Raw genomic sequence first — 22,487 nt, forward strand, 5'->3', positions numbered from 1 at the left:
GCACTATCAGAATCATTAATTAGGCCTAGATATATAAAACTAAACTTTAATAAATGACAAATAAATTTGGACATAGAGACATATGAATATTTTCAAAAACAGTACAACATTGTGTCTTTCAACCAAATAAGGGACACAAATCACAGGTAAGGTAGGGAAGGGGTAAAGGGTACAGGTGAACCCCTACTCAATAAAGAGCCCTACCTAGTCTGATGTCCTTGCCCTCACTAGTCAATAAGTGTGGACAGGGGTTGGGTAATATGAACATTCCTTTATAAAGAATTCATCAACACAACAGGTTAGTATAGCATCTCGTGCTCCCTTTCCAACGCGTTTCTCCCTTAGCAAATGACTAGGGTTCATCAGGGAATGGAGGAGAATTTTTTTTTTAAATCATATAAATATCAAGAATCGCAGATAATGTACCGTAGTAGAGTTAAATCAAATAATGCTAAGACACAGTTGAGTGGGTCACGACTGTCAAAAGATAATAACAGTCAAGCCTATAAGCTGAGTTCATTAAGCAAATGTGTATAAATCAGTCCATTATTTGATAAGAACGGCCCCTTCCAAAGCGATACCAGCTTAGGGCCGAAGAAAACTGTAACAAAAACAGAAAAATATATATACCAATCAGGTTACTGTTGAAGATTCTCACATATAGGCATATACAAAAAAGAAAAAAGATCAAGTACCTCTGTATTAAGTTCACAATGGAACAACAGAAAAGCGAGATGATCCCAGTATAGTTCAGACAGAGCTAGATTAATAGGATATAGATGATCCCAAACGCTGTAGAGATAAGATCCACCATGTATCAAAAAATATATATATATATATATATAGAGCAGTGTGACATAGTCCCTACACATGTGCGAAGAAAATAAGAAATGATAAAAGATAGCATACCAGGTTCAATTCAGGACCTAGACACGCAATCGGAAGATGGTACAGTCCTACAGTTTACACAGTGTTGGCCCATCCTGATGCAAGCCAAAGTACGTCCCTTCTCATACAGTAATTACTGTGAAGGACAATAAGAGCCAAATAGCAACATCGCTCCCAACAATGTGTACAACAAGCCAAATTAAGCGTGCAAGCCTGGTCTAGGAGTCTTACCCTGATAGTAAAAGTCCCATAGATGGAGCTGTGGTCAGAAGGGAAGACTATGTGTCCCTGTTCATTCGACTCAATGGCCTTCCTAACAATCAAGGATATCAAAGTCAGGCTAAGTAAAAGTGCCAACAAAATGGTCAAATCATATGAAACACCAATGTGGACAACTTACCCCGCCCAGAAAGCTCAGACGCATAGACCCACAAGATGTGCGTGTCTAACCTGAGTCCCGCGCCCTTTTTATATCAGTCCAGACTGGAAATACAGAGGAGGTGTGTAACAGACTAAACACTGCGTTTCCGGCCTGTGGAACGCACTCATATGTCAGCGATTCCCGGCCGATGCTCAATCCATGCTGTTGATATAGTTTAGTGGACTTCCGTCCAGTGATGTAATTTCCTGGACTTCCGCCCCATGGAACGCATCCGCGTATCAAAGGGAGATAGTGTGAAACTTTGATGCGGGTCACCGGTGGAACGCAAATGCATATCGCCGGCCTTCAAACAAAAAGTATTAGTTGCAGATTATTGGGCCCTATTAATTTTACGCCCAGTGATCGTATATGTACAAGGGACATCGCAAATAAGTCCAAGTGGCCAATTAACTATCAATATTATCAATCTGATAATTAAAGCGATAGCCACACTTGTGCGCATGCGCCCGATGATAGAATACTTATATATAGGCGATGCTAGAAATAATGGTGGCTTAATAGGGGAGCATCTCAATATATCCTTAGTGTAATTACATGTGTTAAGGTACTTAAGTATAATGCAAAGTGATGAGGGCTATAAAGTAACAAATAATAATAATTAATGAATAAATCAAAAGAAATAATGCATAGTGATGTGAACTCAACTCCAAAGCTACATGATAAATCATGCTCACTCAACTGTCAATTAGATGGTCAAAAAATACATGGTAGTACCACTACCAAAAAATTATTATAAATGCAGGTAATTCAAGATGAACCTGATAATTATATTAGGCTATAGTCGAATAGATTAATACCAAAGGTAGACAAGAATCTGGTTACATAGGGCATCTACAAGGAGACTCCTTGGTAGTCAAGCAAACATCATAGATTCACTGACAAAGTTAGTGATCTATGATAACACAGGAAAATTTGAACAAATCAAAGCATTGGCCTTCTCCACTAATGAATTATAAAAAATTATAAAAATCCCATGGGTTATATAAACGAGCAAAACGATATCTGCTCATTTAGGCCATGTGGAGTTACCATCCGAAGACGGTAGATTCACCTGGCCTCTACTTGCAATAGCCTCTTATCGACGTCACCTCCCCTGACATCATGTTTGAGTACTTCTATGGCCTGGAAGCTAATATTCAGGGGATCAGCCGAATGCTTTTGATTCATATGGAGTGCCACCGGTTTCTCCTTCTTGTGTTTGATATCATTAATATGTTCAAGAATTCGGCGTCTTAGTTCTCTCTTCGTCTTTCCAACATAGCCCAAAGGCCAGGGGCAGCTGGCTAAATAAATAACTCGAGTTGTCTTGCAGTTGGCATAATTGTAACATTTGTATGTTTTTTGGTCCTTATAGCATTGGAACGTCTTAGATACCCGTACATACCTACACGCTTTGCATGTACCGCATTTGTAGGTACCACAGATCTTGCGGTCCAGCCACGTACCGGGGGGTCTGGGGGGGGGGTGTACAAGCTGTGTACCAGATGGTCCCCCAAATTCTTGCCCCTCCTGTATGTAATCATCGGGCGGTCCTCAATCAGTGGACCAATTATTGGTTCAGTTTTTAAAATAGACCAATGGTTAGAAATGACGTTGCGGACCTCCCGTGCCGCCGCGTCAAAAGGCCCCACTATACGAATCGGAGGGGGATTTTGGTCTTGATCTCTGGGTTTTGATCGTAATAAAGTAACCCTATCCAGATCTTTGGTCTGAACATAGGCCTGTTTGAGGATCCTATCAGGGTAACCCCTAAGTTTGAACCTCTTGCGCAGTTCGTTAGCCTCCGAATGGAAACTAGCAGGTGAAGAACAATTTCTATTAACTCGTAAATACTGTCCCTTCGGTATGCCTTTTTTAAGGGCATATGGATGATGGCTTTTCCAGTTTAGAAGGTTGATCCCCGCCGTTGGCTTCCGATAGATAGTTGTCTCCACCAAGCTTGTTTCCCCTCGTTTGAGGAGGACGTCAAGGAAGACCAAGGAGTCTCTGTGGATCTCAAATGTAAACTTGAGTCCGATCGGATTCTGATTAAGTGTGGAAACAAAATCTTCAAAACCTAATTGTGTACCTGTCCAAATGACCGCCACATCGTCAATGTAGCGGCCCCAAAAAGAAATGTGTTGAAAGAACTCAAAACCACTCTCCCCAAAAACAAATACTTCCTCCCACCAGCCCAGGAGCAAATTGGCATAGGTGGGCGCCACTGGGCTGCCCATGGCCGTGCCCCTGAGCTGGTGGAAGAAACGGGAATTAAAAGTAAAATAATTCCGAGTGAGAATGAATTCTAATAAAGTCAAAACAAATTGATTGTGAGGATGAAAATGTGTGCTACGACTGCGCAAGAAGTGGGCTACCGCTGTAATTCCAAAATCATGGGGGATTGAGCTATATAAAGCTTCCACATCGATTGAACATAGGAAGCTATCTCTCTCTAAAGTGATGTCCTGAACCTTCAGAAGCAGATCCATCGTATCACGTAAATACGATGGAAGACTAGTTACAAAAGGGCGTAAGATTTCATCCAGATAGATACCCACATTTTGGGTCAAATTCCCGATGCCCGATACTATTGGTCTGCATTTCAGCGGGTCCAAGCCCTTGTGTACCTTGGGCAATCCATAAAATGTAGAAACCCGAGGGGTTTTGGGAAGTAGAAAATCCAACTCTTTAATGTCAATGAGAGACTCTCTTTTGGCTTGTAGTAATATATTCATCAGTTCTTGATGGAAAGCCGGGCTAGGATCTTTATCTAATACCTGGTATGTGGTCCTATCAGAGAGGATGTAAAGGCACATATCTGCATATTTTTTATGATCCATCAATACCAGGTTACCCCCTTTGTCAGAGGGTTTTATGACAATTGATTCGTCCCCTTCTAGACTCCTCAACGCCTCAGCTTCCTGCAAAGTCAGATTGTGTGTAGCTAGTTTGAAATCATGTAGTGTGGTCTCTAGATTGTGACAGACAACATCGACAAATGTGTCGATGCTATCTCTGTCTGTAAGAGGTGCCGGTCTTGTGCTTTTGAGGGAACACTTAGAAAATGGTCCCATTCCCGCCTCCTGGTGTGATTCTTCCAGTAGGGAGGTTAAAGCACTTACTCCCTCCAAATCTTCCATCTGAATGCCCAATTCAAGACATCTTTTTTTGTCTGCAAAATGGAAGAATTTTTTCCATTTTAGCTTACGCCCGAAAAGGTGGATATCCTTTATCCAACAAAAAAGATCTGGTTTATTGATAGGTACAAATGATAATCCTCGTTTCAGCAATCTGTTTTCCGTTTCTGTAAGTGCCCTCGAGGATAGATTAATAATCTGATGATCTAACCTTGTTAGTTCCGTTGGCCCGTCTGCTTGTCCCGCTCCAAAAAAGATGATGATGAGGTAGATGGTGCTGTAAATGAAGAGGGAGTTCCCCCGATCAGTGGTTCCTGTCCTGTTCCTGGTTTCCTCGATTGGGGACCTCTTGGTTTTGTTTTCCTCCCTCTGTTTTTGTGGTAACCACCACGGTACACCCCTCTGTACCTTGTTGAATACGGAGAGCGATTCCATTGTTGTCCCGCTCTTTCGCCGTCAGACAGATCTGTTTCCGATGAGGAGACCTCAGTGTCTGTCGTTCTTTGCGGTTCTTGGGTAAGGAAAGAATATGCCTTATTTTCCCTAAACTCAGTCAAATCGCGTATAAACTGTTTATGTTTTCTCTCTTTTAATGAGCATTTAAACTTCTCTATATCGTTTTGAAGTTCCGTTTCTTTTTTGCCAAAATCTGGTTCCTGCTTCAGAGTCAATGCAGTGTCTATACTATCTTGTAGTTTTTTTGACACTAGCTCAAGAGTATTCCTTTCTTCTTCTAGTAATAATTGTATGAAGCGCAGGGAACTATCTGTAGCTTCCTTTTCCCATTTACTCATAAGAGCGGGAGTGCGGGACCGAGATGCGGGTACTATCGCAATTCGTAATCCTTTGGGGACAATTTTGTGGGTGAGGTAGTTTTCAAGAGATTGAACCTCCCACCATGATTTAATCTGATTTTTATACCTATAGTTCAGTTCCTTAAAGACTGTCTTAACTGTGGGAATCGAACGATTCACCTGTGTCAGATCTTTTTCGGAAAATACTTCCTTAGCCTCAACCAGCCATGCGGTTGTATCTATTGTACCAGATAGAAGACTAATAGCCATGATAAATAAGTATGATAAGTAAAAAACGGTCAGGGTTCCAAGCCCTGATTCCCAATTTAATCAATACAGAATTCACCTAACGAGGGGATAATATATGTACCCTCGTATATAAATTATGGTAAATGCCCTTAAATGACAAATATATAATCTACTTGCACTATCAGAATCATTAATTAGGCCTAGATATATAAAACTAAACTTTAATAAATGACATCTTCCGATTGCGTGTCTAGGTCCTGAATTGAACCTGGTATGCTATCTTTTATCATTTCTTATTTTCTTCGCACATGTGTAGGGACTATGTCACACTGCTCTATATATATATATATATTTTTTGATACATGGTGGATCTTATCTCTACAGCGTTTGGGATCATCTATATCCTATTAATCTAGCTCTGTCTGAACTATACTGGGATCATCTCGCTTTTCTGTTGTTCCATTGTGAACTTAATACAGAGGTACTTGATCTTTTTTCTTTTTTGTATATGCCTATATGTGAGAATCTTCAACAGTAACCTGATTGGTATATATATTTTTCTGTTTTTGTTACAGTTTTCTTCGGCCCTAAGCTGGTATCGCTTTGGAAGGGGCCGTTCTTATCAAATAATGGACTGATTTATACACATTTGCTTAATGAACTCAGCTAATAGGCTTGACTGTTATTATCTTTTGACAGTCGTGACCCACTCAACTGTGTCTTAGCATTATTTGATTTAACTCTACTACGGTACATTATCTGCGATTCTTGATATTTATATGATTTAAAAAAAAATTTCTCCTCCATTCCCTGATGAACCCTAGTCATTTGCTAAGGGAGAAACGCGTTGGAAAGGGAGCACGAGATGCTATACTAACCTGTTGTGTTGATGAATTCTTTATAAAGGAATGTTCATATTACCCAACCCCTGTCCACACTTATTGACTAGTGAGGGCAAGGACATCAGACTAGGTAGGGCTCTTTATTGAGTAGGGGTTCACCTGTACCCTTTACCCCTTCCCTACCTTACCTGTGATTTGTGTCCCTTATTTGGTTGAAAGACACAATGTTGTACTGTTTTTGAAAATATTCATATGTCTCTATGTCCAAATTTATTTGTCATTTATTAAAGTTTAGTTTTATATATCTAGGCCTAATTAATGATTCTGATAGTGCAAGTAACTTCACAAATCAGACTATGTTGGGGGATACTGTTCAGACACTGCAACTCAAGGAGGGTGTTTCCTTCCCATTGTTAGGATGTCTTGCAAATGGGGGGAACACTTCAGGAACTGCTTCACAACCAGATTGAACACAAGTGCCATGGAGGGCGCATGGCTTTGCCTTCCCAGTCGCAGCGCATGCAAGATGTTCTTCCTGTTGACCGTCACCATGGTTCCCATTTCCAGTTTTTGTGGAGTAAGCCATGCTCCGATTTCTTTACAAATGACTTTTAGCAGTTCCTCCCCTGTGTGACTCTTTTTCCCAACAGCGTGACACCGCCGTGCCCTGCACACATGGTGTGCTGAAGAGCCACTGAGACTTGTCTGGGCAATGGAGGCTGAGAACACAGTGAGGGATGAGGAGGCAGAATCTAACTGTCACAGGACCAACGGCCTGAGAGCGTGGAGGAGGAAGCAGCATGACCTGTCCAAGTTGGTGTTGTGGCTGTGCAGGAACCACATTCACCCAGTGAGCCGTAAAGGACAGGTATTGTCCCTGACCATAGTTACAGCTCCAGACGTCGGTGCTGTCATGCACTTTGGTACACACTGAAAGGATCAAGGAATGGACTACCTTCTCCTCCACAAAATTGTGCAGGGTTGGTACTACCTTCTTCGCAAAGAAATAACAGCTTGGCACTCTCCCCCTCGGCTCAGCACAGTCCACATCTTGAAAAGGGAAGCAACTTGGGCACCAGCAACTTGGGCAGGAGCAGACTCAGCTTCTGCGCCATTGGATGAGTGGGCGCATACTGTTGTCTCTTGGACATGGCTTCGCCGATGGATTGTTGGCGGAATGGCTGACTAAAAGTAGGAGGAGCAGAAGCATCTGGAGCGACAGAAGGAGGGTATGACACACAGCTCCCCTTGGCTGTGGTGGTGGAGCCTTGGCTGGCTGAAAGATGGAGGTTCCTCAACAGTGTCTGCTTCAGGACCCTGAACCCTGGCAACACCACCTTCCATGTCACTCTCCTCATCACTACTTGCCTGCCTAGTGGAGGAAGCGTCGGATGTCTCCTCCACTTGTTGGCTGGGCAGTAGCTGCTGACTGTCCTATATTAGATCGTCTTCAGTGAACAGTGGAGCTGAATCCACAGCATAAGATACATCTGTAGGGGAGGGAACAGCAAAGGACAGAGGCAATGGGAGGACAGGGACTGCTCCCGGGCCATGCAAACTGAGGGTTGTGTCTGAGGAACCCATCGACTGTTGAATGGGGGGTATCAGATGTCACTTGCGATGAAGTGGATGACAGTGTACAGCAATCGATGATGGCAGATGGGCTGCTGGTCGAGAAATGACCACTAGCTGATACTGGGAGCTCAGGCCTCTCGCTGCGACTCCTGCCACTTGCCCCTAGTACAGCCGTTGAGTACTTTGCCTGGACTTGCACAGTATCTAGGCCCTTGACAGATTAACAGGTTTAAAATAGTTCACTACTTAGAGGAAGGTATGTGGTATGCACTTATGAGAGCAGAAAATGCGCCATTGTACACTTCAAAAAGTAATACAAAATACATATTTTAGTAAAACACCAGCTGGTGATTACTTTAGCCTGGACTTTCAGACTATCTAGGCCCTTGACAGATTAACAGGTGCAAACTAGTACACTACTTAGATGTAGGTATGTGGTATGAAGTTTTGAGAGCAGAAAAATGTGGTACAGTGCGCTTAAAAAAACTTATTTTAGTAAAATTATTTGAATAAAACACCAGCCGGTGATTACTTTTGGCTGTCCTTTCACAGTATGTAGGCCCTTGACAGATTAACAGGCACAAAATAATACACCACTTAGATGTAGGTATGTGGCATGCACTTATGAGGGCAGAATAATGTGGTACAGTGCGCTTAAAAAACTTATTTTAGTAAAACACCAGCCGATGATTACTTTTGCCTGGACTTTCACAGTACATAGGCCTTTGACAGATTAACAGGTACAAAATAGTAAACTACTTAGATGTACGTATGTGGTATGCACTTATGAGGGCAGAAAAATGCACTACAGTACGCTTAAAAAAAATTATTTATGCACAACACCAGCAGAATATAACAGTGCTGAAGCACAAAAAAGCTGTGTACTAAACACAAAATGTCACTCTGTCAAAGACTCTTAGGATTGGACTGCTGGGTATTATACTGTCTACTGACTAGTATAGCCAGCAGAGGATTTGTTGTGGAACAAAGACACAGAATTGCAGTGAAAAATTATTCCTGCCTCCTCTACTAAGGTTTATGAAGTTGAGGTAGCTTTTTGAAATGTATGAGGCAACACACAGCTCTCTGCCCCTCTCTGTAATACAATGCTGAAGAAAGTAACTGGGATATTAATAGCTGCGTTAAAAATCATTTTCAGTGAAAAAAAAACACTGCTTTCTGTCCACCAGAACGCTGATGTGACTAGGATGTGAAACGCTGCTGGAATGAGCTTTTTTGTGTAACACACACAGCGATGTCTGTCCTATCTGTATGCAGTTTAATGAATATGATGAGCCGCAATATAGCGGATGATTATATAGGGCTGTGACATCACAGGGGTGATTGGCTGCTGATCCTGCATGTGATTCAGCATCATATTGCCTACTTTACTTGCCGCCTTGCCTTCCCAGCATTCCTTGCCCCATGTTCTGACATGTAGATCCGCCATTGTAGATGCCCTGGAGCCTGGACCGCACAAAATGGAGTTTAATGAAGCGATTTGCATTATAGAATTCATTAAATTTGTTATGAATTTGGGTTCCTTCACTTTGATTTGCTCATCTCTAACAGGAGCTATTGCTTATTGCTAAGATCAAATTTATTTGCAGATCAACTCTATTATAAAGGTGTTTAGCTGAGTAAATTATCCAGTTATTACTCTTATATTACCATAGTGTTGAATTTTGAAATTCTGGCTACTGCTAGCAACCACTTAAAGAAGTTTACTGAACATAAAACAAACCATTTGGCAGCAGAAAAACAGAACTGACTCCTTAAAGAACTTTTACATCCTCTAGGCTATAAACTAAACTTCCAAATCTTAGTCTAAGCATTGACTGCTTATCATAAACAGAGAAACCTATTATAGTCTCCAACATTGCATCCGCTAGACAACTTAAGACAATGTCAAAGACAAGGGCAGGAGAAGGTACTCTGCTTAACCCCCCCCCCCCCCCCCCCCCCCACACACACACACCCTGTCCCAAGTGGGCCTCACATTCTAAGTTCACCTTTCAGTATGTTTTAGAGTGGGAATAAAACCAGAGTACCCAAAGGAAACCCACACAAAAAGGAGGAAAAACATACAAACTTGCTGCAGATGTTGTCCTTGGTGGGATTTGAGCCTAGGATCCAAGTGCTGTAAGGCAAGAGTGCTAATCACTGAGTCATTTTGCTCCCCGAAGGTTACATAATGAGCCAGATTAAGGATGGGAGATGCACTTAGGAAGATATTTGTTTACCCTTCCTGCTTACTAATAGTAGTGTCATATCATGTGTTGCATAGTCTGTAATAAAGGGATTTTCTAAAGATTATGATTAAATCTATAGTAAAAGATAAATGAAAGACACATACATCACAAATATGCAGTTATTTTAAAAAAGTCCACCTGCAGTTTTTTTTTTTTTTTTATCTGTCAAGTACCACTAATAAATCCATTATTCTTCCTTCCATCCTTCCTGGATTTTGCACCTCCAGGAATTTTACTTCCATTGCTACTGTGTCCATTGTGCTCCTCCATGCTATACCATTGCCCCACAGAAGTTTCCCGGTCATGTCACTCTACAATATACAACTGGCCAATCACTAGGTTTGGTGATCACTTGCAACAACAGATACATATGACTGCTGCAGTCAATTTGGCTGCAGAATCCTGTGTACTGTATACGTTGATGCCACTGGGGCCCTTTCAAGGATCACTCCGGAACAACATTGTTGTTTAACTGGTATCCAACAGGGGTGAGTATGTTTTTTTTTAATTATATATATTTCCCTCCAATTTTGCCCCTGGCAATTTTTGTTAATCCTAGAAAACCCTTTTAGTTGTGCCTTCCAAAGAACAAAGAACAGATCAGTGTTTTTCAACCTTTTTTGTGCAAAGGCACACTTTTTTCATGAAAAAAATCACGAGGCACACCACCATTAGAAAATGTTAAAATAATTTTAACTCTGTGCCTATATCAGTATTTCCCAACCAGTGTGCCTCCAGCTTTTGCAAAACTACAACTCCCAGCATGCCCAGACAGGCTTTGGCTGTCCGGGCATGCTGGGAATTGAAGTTTTGCAACAGCTGGAGGCACACTGGTTGGGAAACACTGGCCTATATTGACTATATATAAAGTAATATACAAATACAAATAAAGTAAGAAACAAATTCCTATGCACACAGCATATATCTTATCTTGCATATATCTTATTTTCCCCCACATTAGGTTGGCAGTATAGTTACCCCCACATTAGGTTGTAGTTCCCCAACATTAGGTTGTAGTTCCCCCACATTAAGTCCAGTATAGTCCCCCACATTAGGTCCAGTATAGTTCCCCCACATTAGGCCTAGTATAGTACCCCCACATTAGGTCCAGTATAGTCCCCCCACATTAGGTGCAGTATAGTTCCCCCACAGACATACAGCCTTCAGCCATACAGTATATTACTGAAGGCTGTATGCCTGTGTACTGCCCCACTTCGGTGTTCCGAGCACCGCTCCTCCGGCCCGGCTATAGCAGTAGGTCCCGGGACCGGAGGAGCGGTGCTCGGAACACCGAAGGAGACGTGCCGCTGGTAATACTTACCAAGTTGACAGCGCGTGTCCTCCTCGCTGCTACGGTCCTCCGCGATTGTTGCTATGGGCGCACGCATGGGACATCAGTGACGTCCCTGCGTGCGCTACCTCCCGGCGTTCCCCGCGTTTTTAAAGTAAACGCGAAGCCGCAGGGACTTAAAGGAGTACTCCGGTGCACACTTTTTTCATCTTATCCCATCCGGGCTGCAAAATAAAAGAAAACGCACTTTATCTTACCTGCCAACGAGCCCCCGGAGCTCCGGTACAGGTGTTCGGTCCTCGGGCTGTATTCTTCTTACTTCCGGTTAGCCCGGCACGTCACACGGAGCTTCAGCCTATCACTGGCCGAGGCGGGACATCGCTGCGCCCAGTGATAGGCTGAAGCTCCGTGTAACATGCTGGGCTAACAGGAAGTAAGAAGAATACAGCCCGGGGACCGAACACCTGTACCGGAGCACTGGGGGCTCGTTGGCAGGTAAGATAAAGTGCGTTTTCTTTTACTTTGCATCCCGGACGGGATAACATGAAAAAAGTGTGTACCGGAGTACTCCTTTAATAGAGGCATCCCGGCGGGTGTTTTTCCCACGGCACACCTTACACTATGTCACGGTACACTAGTGTGCCGCGGCACAGTGGTTGAAAAACACTGGAATAGATCATGCTTATGAAAAAATTCATATTGTGCATGCTAACCCGAGAAATAGACCATGTTTCTCCATAGACTGAGAAAAAGTGGCAGTAGTAGTAGTTAATAGACTGCTTTGAGCATGTGAATATTTTATCTTCATGTAGCTCAAGAATGACAATTTGTATCTGCTCTAAACATTTTTTTATCAATATTTTATCAGAAAGCCAGACTAAAGTGGTGTTTTCATTGTCTTCCTCCTTATGCATATGCTTCTACTATTCTTCTGCTTAGTGAATCTTCTCCACCAGTTGCTAGCAGTTCGTTTTCTCAGAGAGGGAAACTGAATATTTTTCTTTTCATTTATGTTACTTTTGGTAATACACTGTTCTGTAATAATCTTCTACATTAAAATTTTCTCTCACTATGGTAGTATAAATGGATTACAAACTAAAACCGGCAGAATATGCTTTAGAAAGAAAAGTGCTTTTTAGCAAGGTATCCAGGAGTGAAGAATACAAAAATACATGAAATTTCATAAACCTCTATATGTCTAAAATACTTTTAGTCTACAGTAAAATCTTATGTTTTAAGAAAATAAATCTAGTAATGTTATTTCAGTTCTTAGACCTGTAATTAATAGTTTTCCGTGGTTGTTTGAATGTAAATAAATTAAAGGGAACCAAGTACTAGATTTGACCATATTTAATGCTTGGCAACATGTTATATTCAGTAAAGTCTTTGGGGGAGATTTATCAAAACCTGTGCAGATGAAAAGTTGTTCAGTTGCCCATAGCAACCAATCCGATTGCTTCTTTAATTTTTCACAGGCATTCCTAAAAAAAAAAAAAAGCAAGCTGATTGGTTGCTATGGGCAACTGGACAAGTTTTCCTTTGCACAGGTTTTGATAAATCTCCCCCACTATCCTTACCATCCGGGAAGTTTTTGCCTCCCAGGGATGGTGAGGATATGAATTTTGTAAGTTAACCCCATCACCCCATAAGTAGTCCCCTGGGTGAGGGGGGTTATCCTACCAGGTCCCGTCTCTCTCCATCTCAGTTGGCATGTATATGGTTCATATTTTCTACCCTACCCCTAGTGCAGAGAAAGAGGGGGTATATATATGTCCATATGCATACCTATATACATAGACATTATATATATATATATATATATATATATATATATATATATATATATCAGGAAATTGAAAAAAATAAGAAGAAAATAAAGAATCAAAATAATGAAAGCATTTAGATTTTTTTTTCTTTTACATCTATTCTATAGAAATCCAAACAGCTCCATTTCCATATTCAATCCATTAGGGGCTAAAGTTTCCGATCTAGACATCTGTGCGATGTAGTTGCATCCTCTCCAGTGTTGTATGATTTGTTCCAATGCAAAAAATTCAGATACTTTCATGCAGGATTAATGTTTTTCCTTAAAATTATTTGAGAGGTGGTGTCCCTCATATCCCCTACTGATGTTGTATAGATGCTCTCCAATTCTTGTGGAGAGTAGTTCTTCCAATATATCATTTTTTACATGGGCATTTTATAGTGTATATAACCCCCTTTGATTTGCAGTGCATAAATTGTTTTATTTTTATCTCTTTATTTGTAATACTCACGTTTCACAAGACAGGAACACCGGTGGATGTGGATCCGCTGGACCTGTGTGGCAGATGTCTTGGACCATACCAGGGAGCAGAGTCTAAGGTACTGCTGGTTTTCATTAGAGCCCACCACAAAGCGGGAGGGTCTTGCTGCGGCAGCTGGCACCCAGGTCGCTACCCTTGGCACGGCTCAACCACACAGGCGGCTGAGGAGATGTGAGGCACAGAAGGGATAAGGCAGCTCGTAGTCAGGATAGCAGAAGGTCAGGGCAGGTGGCACAGTAGCGTAGTCAGGATGTAGGAGGAGGTCAGTAGGCAGGCGGTAGAGGAGCAAGATCATCAGTTCAAAGAGCAAAGGATCAGGTACACGGCAAGGCAGCTCTCAGGTATGCTTTCTCTCAGGCACAAGGCAACAAAGATCTGGCAGGGAAGTGTGAGAGGAGGAGGAATTTATCAATGAGCCACAGGTATACTACACTAATGGGTGCACTGGCCCTTTAAATCTTAGAGCTTTGGGCGCATGCCCTAGGGGATGGGGACATGCGCACCGAAGCAGAGATGCAGAGGCAGTGGCAGGAGAAGCACCTGATGAGTGACGGACTGGGATGCGCATGCGTGCGCGTCCCACTATGCGAATCCCAGCCCCGCCAGCAGCAGCAGGTAATGGGACCATGCGCTCACAGCCAGCGTGTGCGGCCGGAGTGCATAACGTAACATTATTGTTGTGTATAATAGAGTAAATAGGACTTCTTTTCTTTGTGTTACTGCATGCCTTGTATTTTCTGTAAGGAAATGATAGGTATGTAACTACACCACATATTATCAAGTACATACAGTCTATTTTTAAGTACAAATAGCCTTATACTCTTTCTTTTTCCTTTAAAACAGTAATCCTTAGTAAAACAACAGTGTATTGTAATCACTTGCAGTGTATCACTTGCAGTTAGCTTCCTTTCTAAATATTCCATCTGAAATAGGTACATTTTAGTTTTACTATGTCTTTAAGGAAATCTGCCATCAGTATCTCTTGCAATAGCCTATTAGTACAGGGTTTTAGTGCAGGCGACACTGATGAAAGTCATACCTATCGATCATCTGCCCATGGCTCGATTCTTCTACAGTCTTCTGAATGTGGAAATAGGGAGCTTGGAGCATCTTGCGCACTGAGACGTCCAGTGTTCTGAAGATCTTTACGTTCCGATTTCCTCATTGTCACGCCTTCTTCCCTGTGCTGAGCCTAATCTTCTGCAGAATGGAGCTCTACACTGCAGCATAACTGTATTCCTTTGCATGCACATTAGCCACGGCCACAGCAATTATGCAGAATTCCCAGTCTCAACACATGTGAAGGAAGGATAACAATGAAGACGACAGTGTGCACAGATCTTCAGGACACCAGAAGTCACCATGCTTGGGGAGCTTATGAACAACCCTTATTCTCCAAGCTACTAATTTCCATATCTAGAAGACCAAGAACTACAGAAGATAGACAGAATATTGGTAAGTATGATTTTCAACAGTGTCATCCGCACTATACCCCTGTACCAATAAGTTAGTGCAGGTGATACAGAGACAGATTCCCTTTAAGAAATTTAAATATAGCATATATGTAATATGTCAGTGGATACTGATATTTTTTGCTGTTGGTTTTTTAATCTACACATGTAGTCTTTAGGGTGTTCATGTATACAGTACTGTAGCTCTAGGGATATCCACGAGCTTGTTAGAATTACATTTCAGGGAAAGAAAACCTTAATCCTGATCAGAGATCTGCGAAATAGATAACTTCTGTGGGTCTCTAGTGTCATTTGCAATTCCCAGATACATTAAAACTGACACACCAATCACATTCCCAACTCCTGTTAGAGAGAAGGAGTAAGACTGAAGTTACATACCAACTTCTGGCTCATATATATATATATATATATATATATATATATATATATATATACATTTATTTATACATATTTATTTATTGATTTAAATAAGCCAGAAATAGGTGCGCAGTTTCATATTTCATGCATTATTGTGACAGAATATCTAGATTCCAGATTCTGATAATTAGCATATGCAAAAATTTACATAAGCAAAGATTCGCATATGCGAAAATTTGCATGTGCAAATTTACCCATATGTGAAAATTTGTATGCCAGTCTCACACAGTAATATTACACCCTTCTTTAGACCACACAAGCTGGAAGCAGAGAGGGATGATCACTGTGATGTGTACTGTGAAAAAAAATAAAATAAAAAAACAATATTCGTAATTACGAATATATAGTGCTATATTGGCAAATATTCACGAATTTGCGAATATGCAATATTCGCGAATAAAATTTGCATTGCGAATATTTGCGAGCAACACTAGTACCAATGGCTTGTGTAAATGCCCCTGAGTAGTATCAACATTTATTAGTAACAAAACTGGTATCTTTATCACATTACAATTGATGCTTCATACTAGTTTTATTATAGATCTCCTTCTTTTAACACTCACCTGTTATTTTGAATCTCAAGAAATAAGCATAAGCGATGGATTGTCACCAGCCCTGTTGTCAGCTTCTGTGCTGCATCATATACACTACAGGGGAAATTTATTAAAGACTGTGCAGAGGAAGAGTTGCCCAGTTGCCCATAGCAACCAATCAGATAGCTTTTTATTTTTGAAAACATGGCCAATTTATGATGTACTTCAATGGTCTCAAACTGTTAGTACTATATAGAGTACTTGCATGGTTTGTAGCCTGACCAATCGAAAGATGTAAATAAAGTAGTAACATGAAATAAGTTTTTTTTTTTAGCCGGGATTTGGGTGCCGAGACCTCAACCAAACACTAAAACAAAGTAGTAGAATAAATTTGGTAAGCTGGCTTTTTTTGTTCCTTGTAAGATAGATGGGGTTAGTAGAGTACAGGCATATATGTTTAAAGGGGTATTCCTGCAAAAAACATCTCATCAACTTTGGATAGGGGATAAGAAGTCTGATTGCGGGGTCCCGCTGCTGGGGACCCCCGCGATCTCTGGGTCGGCAGCGACGGCATCCGGAACACGGAAGCTTGCAGCTTCCATGTTTGTGATGTCCTGCCATGCCCCCTTCATTCATCTCTATAGGAGGGGTTGTAACTGCTAGTACGTAGCTGTCACACCTCCTCCCATAGACATGAATGGAGGGGGCGTGGCGGCTGTAGTCGCCAGTCATCCGGCACGAAGTGGAGACCAGCGGCGGGACCCCTGCGATCAGAGTATCCCTTTAATAAGTGTGTACATCAACGAATGTCCAGAGGTAGATAAAACACCCTAGATCCAAAATCACATTGCGTACTGTCCTAGCAACTGATTGGAAATATTTTAAGAAAATGTTTGAACTTATACAATTACCACTACCAGCTATTGAAAAAGGGGACATGGCTCCCCGAAATGTGTATAGCCAATACCCATACCTTTGCTCTTACCCCAATATTGGCAAAACCTGAAGATCTGCAATACTGTAAACCTACCGCAAGTACAGAAGTGGAGCTCTCTGAATCTCACTCACTCCGCTGGCCAGCATTATCTGATCTGTCTGAGGAACCTTGTCCCGAGGTGAACTTTACATCAGCTTACATCAGTATTACCGGTAAGAGGCACTTGGTGCCAACCCCCCACCCCACTTGAGACTTCTGATTCATTATCCCTGTGCCGTCAGGGTAAAGTGGGCAAATAACAGGGGCACTCCAGCGCTGCAGAGTGCACCCGCCCAACATATACCAGGCACTCAGTATTAATCCCCATCCCACTCAGGAGTTCCAACATATTAGCCCTGTGTCATCAGGGTAGAGTGGATAACCAACAGGGAGACTACAGTGCTGCAGAGCACACCTGTCCAGACTATACCAGCCTCACTCAGTGTTTATAATACGACACGAAGCCGTCCGAGCCATTATCATAAGAGACAGTATGCTATTTGAACTATTATATCACACTACAGTATTGCGGAAAGGCACTAATCCGTTACCTACAGCGCTGCTAATGAGACATCAGTTTTAACATTTATACTCAGTTTGCCAATTGGGGAATAATCTTCTATTTACAGTTTTAATATATGAGCATATTTTTTTACCATATGAGCATTTTATGAATAATTGTATAATTTTATCTTATTCTAGTTTTCTATTTAAACCTGTGATATGTCTGATGCAAGGGCCCCAGAGAAGACATCATAGTAAGCATCATTTATTGTTTAATAAATATTCTTAAATTATTATTGGATACTCCCTCTCTTACTATCCTTTAACCCCCTTAACAACCAAGGACGTAAATTTACGTCCTGGTGCTGCGGTACTCAATGCATCAGGACATATATTTAGGTTCCGTACATGACCGTGAGCAACGGAGCGATGCTCAGATCGTGCGCGGCTGGTCCCGGCCAACAATAATGTCCGACATCCACAATCGTGCGGATGTCTGCCATTAACCCCTCAGATGCCGTGATCAATACAGATCACGGCATCTGTGGCAGTGCGGTCAGAAATAGGGATGATCGAACCACCCGCAGCGATCATCCAGAATTGTGCACGGAGGTCCCCTCACCTTTCTCCGCCAGTCTTCTGCTCTGGTGTGAAATCGAGCAAACCAGAGCAGAAGATGACCGATAACACTGATCAGTGCTATGTCCTATGCATAGCTCTTAACAGTATTAGCAATCAAAGGATTGATATAAATAGTCCCCTATGGCGACTATTAAAGTGTAAAAATAAAAGTTAAAAAAGTAAAAAAAAATTTTGAAAAATCCCCTCCCCAAATAAAAATGTCCTTTTTTCCCATTTTACCCCCATAAAGTATATTTAAAAAATGATACACATATTTGGTTTTATAACACCTACACTCTCCTATTGGACAGTCAAATATCATGCAGATAGCAATAAACAACAATTTCTATATAAACCTACACTTGCTATCCCTCACCAATAACCACAATCAAGTAGTATCAAAAGACATCTTTATTATTAACAAAATCGAATTACAAAAATACACAATAGTAGAAAAAGACGCAACCCCTAACCCCTAAAAAACACATACCCCAAAATAGCATGGGAATCCCGGGCCGATCACTCGCACAGTATGACAGTATGCAAAATATCCTACTTATTACACCTCCATATATCTATACAGGAATGCTGGTATCACAAAAATATATATTGTACAATCACCGGCATCATGACACATTAGATTGCATTACCTGTTCCTTGCATACTATCAGTGGCCATCTGGGGATTCCCGTGCACCCTCAACGGACGTCTGTTTCGTGGGCTAACCCACTTCGTCAGGAGGTAGTTTACCCTTGCTCACCGGGATATTTATACCTAAAGCCCGCTCAATGGCGCATGCCCGGATCTCCGGGCCGGAAGTCGGGACCTGTGGTGTCATCAGGCTTCCGCCGGCATGTAAACATGACAGTTTCCGCCCTTAACTGACACTCTAGGTCAGGACTTCCGCCCGGACGATCAGCGCATGCGCACCGGGTTCAGATATTGGTAAGATCACCAATTTCGATACTATCTCATATATTATGAATATAAATTGGTCCCCAAATAGCCGTGATATACATTATACTACACATTATCAATACGTAAGATTCTGAGAACATCTATATTGACATTGATATTATATTACATTTTCTACATCAATCCTTATACATGGTATATTGTGCATTACACTCCTTTACATAATTTTATTTAAAAAAATTTGTCATGATTCCAATACCAAAATTACTTAAACATAATTATAACTATTATAGTGTTAATAGTGTTTTTAATCATATACATTATTATATATTTCTATACCATTGTGTCCAATAATGTGTTATTATAACCATACCATATTCTCCTCTTACATTATACAATCAGTGATTGAATTAATATTCAACCGTGTCTAATAATACTTATTGAATTATTCGGTGACATATACAGTGATGAGGTTAACCATCCCACCTCCCCCCCCCCCCCCCGGCCTTACCCCTAATACCCAGTAATTAACCTGTGTCCAACGAACATCTATATAATAATAAAATGTATATAACCACTGTGACCCCCCCCCCTTTATTTTAAATTAATAATTGACCCCCCCCACACACACACACCCACACCAAATAAACCCCACATTCACACATTCCACACATGTGTACCCAAGGCATCACATACACTCCCCCACATTACCCTCATTCACCATCCACTTCCATACAAAAATTAGTCACACATATAGTACCCATTATGATCAACAATTATTAAATATATATATATATATATATATATATATATATATATATATATATATATATATCATCTTTGTCTATACACAAATGCTCTCTTCTTAATCTTCATTTTTATCCTATTTTTTCCTTTTCTATCTTCTTTACTTTCAGGGGATCCACTTCTCCAACACATAAATCAGCTAGATACAAATGCACGGTAAGTTAACTCTGGGATGTTATCTATAAACATACAAATCATAAATTAAAATCAATTCTAAAAATAAATATACCCTCATAAGAATGAACTGAAACTCAGGCTCTCATTTAATCCTTCTGGGGACATGGTGTTTAACCACATAATCCATTTAGTTTCCTTTTGTTGTAACAACCTTGCCATGTCACCCCCTCTGTTACCACCATAGACTCGATCAATTCCCTTAAACCTTAATAATCTCCAATTGTTCATATGACATTCCTGAAAGTGCCTTGCCAGTGGTTTCCATTTCATTTCCACTTTAGTACTGTTTTTGATGTCTCTAATGTTTTCCATTATCCTCACCCTTAGTTCCCTCGTGGTCATACCGATGTAAATTTTCTTACACGGGCAGTAGGCATAATAGACCACATTAGAGACTCTACAATTAATGAAGTGTACAATTTTAAATTCCCTACCGTCTGTACTTACAAAGTCATTGGTACGTTCCATAAAATTGCAGGCTCCACATCCTCCACAACTCACATTCCCCCATTTTGGGCCCTTTGTTTAAAAAAAAACGGATATTTTCGGGGATGTATAATGACTTGTCACCAGTAAATCTCTTAAATTGGGGGATCTTTTAGGGGTGAGGGAGGGATGGTCCGGTAAAATCTCTCCCAATTTTCTATCCGTCCGTAGTATAGGCCAGTATTTTTCAAACACTCTCTTCATGTTCCCCCATTGTTTATTATATGTCGATATGAATCTTATAGTCTCATCTTTGTTCTGTTTATCTTTTTTCCTCAGGAGGGATTCTCTATCTACTTTACTAGCCTCATTCCTACTTTTCTGTATCAACTCCCTGTCATAACCCCTTTTCAGAAATCTCCTTTCTATCTCCTGGGCCTGTTCTTCATAAATTTCTAAATTAGAGCATACCCTTTTTGCCCTTATAAATTGGCCCTTCGGAATGGCCTTTATCACGTGTGGTGGATGTGATGATTCTGCCTTCAAATATGCATTAACTGCAGTGTCTTTTCTGTGGATATCTGTATTAACCTCGCCATCACTATTCACCATTATTTTCAGGTCTAAAAATTCTATTTGTTGCTGGCTAAATTGGGTTGTTAATCTAATATTCATATCATTGTTTTGTAATGTCTGGAGGAATTTGGGGAGAGATTCATCGGTGCCCTGCCAAATAAACAGAATATCATCGATGAATCTTCTCCACATGATGACTTGTCCATCCATCCCCTCCGCCCCCTCAAAAGCAATAGATCGTTCCCAATAACCCATAAAAAGGTTTGCATATGAGGGGGCGCATGCTACCCCCATCGCCACGCCCTTCACTTGCAAATAGAATCGATCCCGGAACACAAAATAATTGTGCTCCAGGATAAACCTTAGTAGTTCCAAAATCAAGTCAACCATCGTGCGCTCGAGATTACTGTTTTCAATAAAAAATCGACAAGCTATCAGGCCATGTTCATTTTGAATCGATGTGTACAGTGATTCAACATTACTCGTTACCATTATCATATTTCTCTCCAGTCTCATCCCTTCCATGGCATTGAGAATATCGGTCGAATCTCGAACGTACGATGGTAGACTTTCAACACAAGGTTTCAAATAATGTTCCACAAAGAGACATACCGGACCTAACATGTTGCCAACCCCTGAGACAATTGGACGTCCAGGGGGGCAGGCCAGATTTTTATGCACTTTGGGCAAAAGATATAGCGTGGCTACCTTTGGGTGTTTCACAATTAATCCCTCCACTAATTGCCTCGTGATGATGCCTTTCTGAAATGCCAGCAGTAGTATCTGCTCTAATTGTTTGCTGAAAAGTTTTGTTGGATTTTTAGGCAGTTGTCGGTATGTGGTGTTATCCCCTAAATGTCTCCGGGCCTCAGCCTCATACATCTCACAGGGCCATATGACTATATTGCCACCTTTGTCCGCAGGCTTAAACACTATGTCTTCCATTTTCCTAAGCTGGTCGAGGGCTATTCTTTGTTGTCTTGATAAGTTATCACCGTAGTGTTTACTCATCCTACGAAACTCATCCGTGACCAATTTCACAAATGTTTCGACCTGCGGACAAAGGGATAGTGGTAAAAATGTTTTTTACTTAGGCAGTACATTTTTGGGGAAGTGTTGTGATCCTACCCCTTGCGCTTCCTGCCACAATTCCTCAAGAGCATCTAATACCTCTGCCTCACTCGGAATAATTTCCCTATTACCCTGAAAAAAGTGTCTTTTTAACATCAGTTTACGAGCAAACAAGTATACATCTTTGGTGGCTTCAAAAAAATCAAAATTCAACGTGGGTGAAAAAGTGAGACCCTT

This window comes from Hyla sarda, chromosome 5 (assembly GCF_029499605.1).
Source record: "Hyla sarda isolate aHylSar1 chromosome 5, aHylSar1.hap1, whole genome shotgun sequence".
Taxonomy (NCBI): Eukaryota; Metazoa; Chordata; class Amphibia; order Anura; family Hylidae; genus Hyla; species Hyla sarda.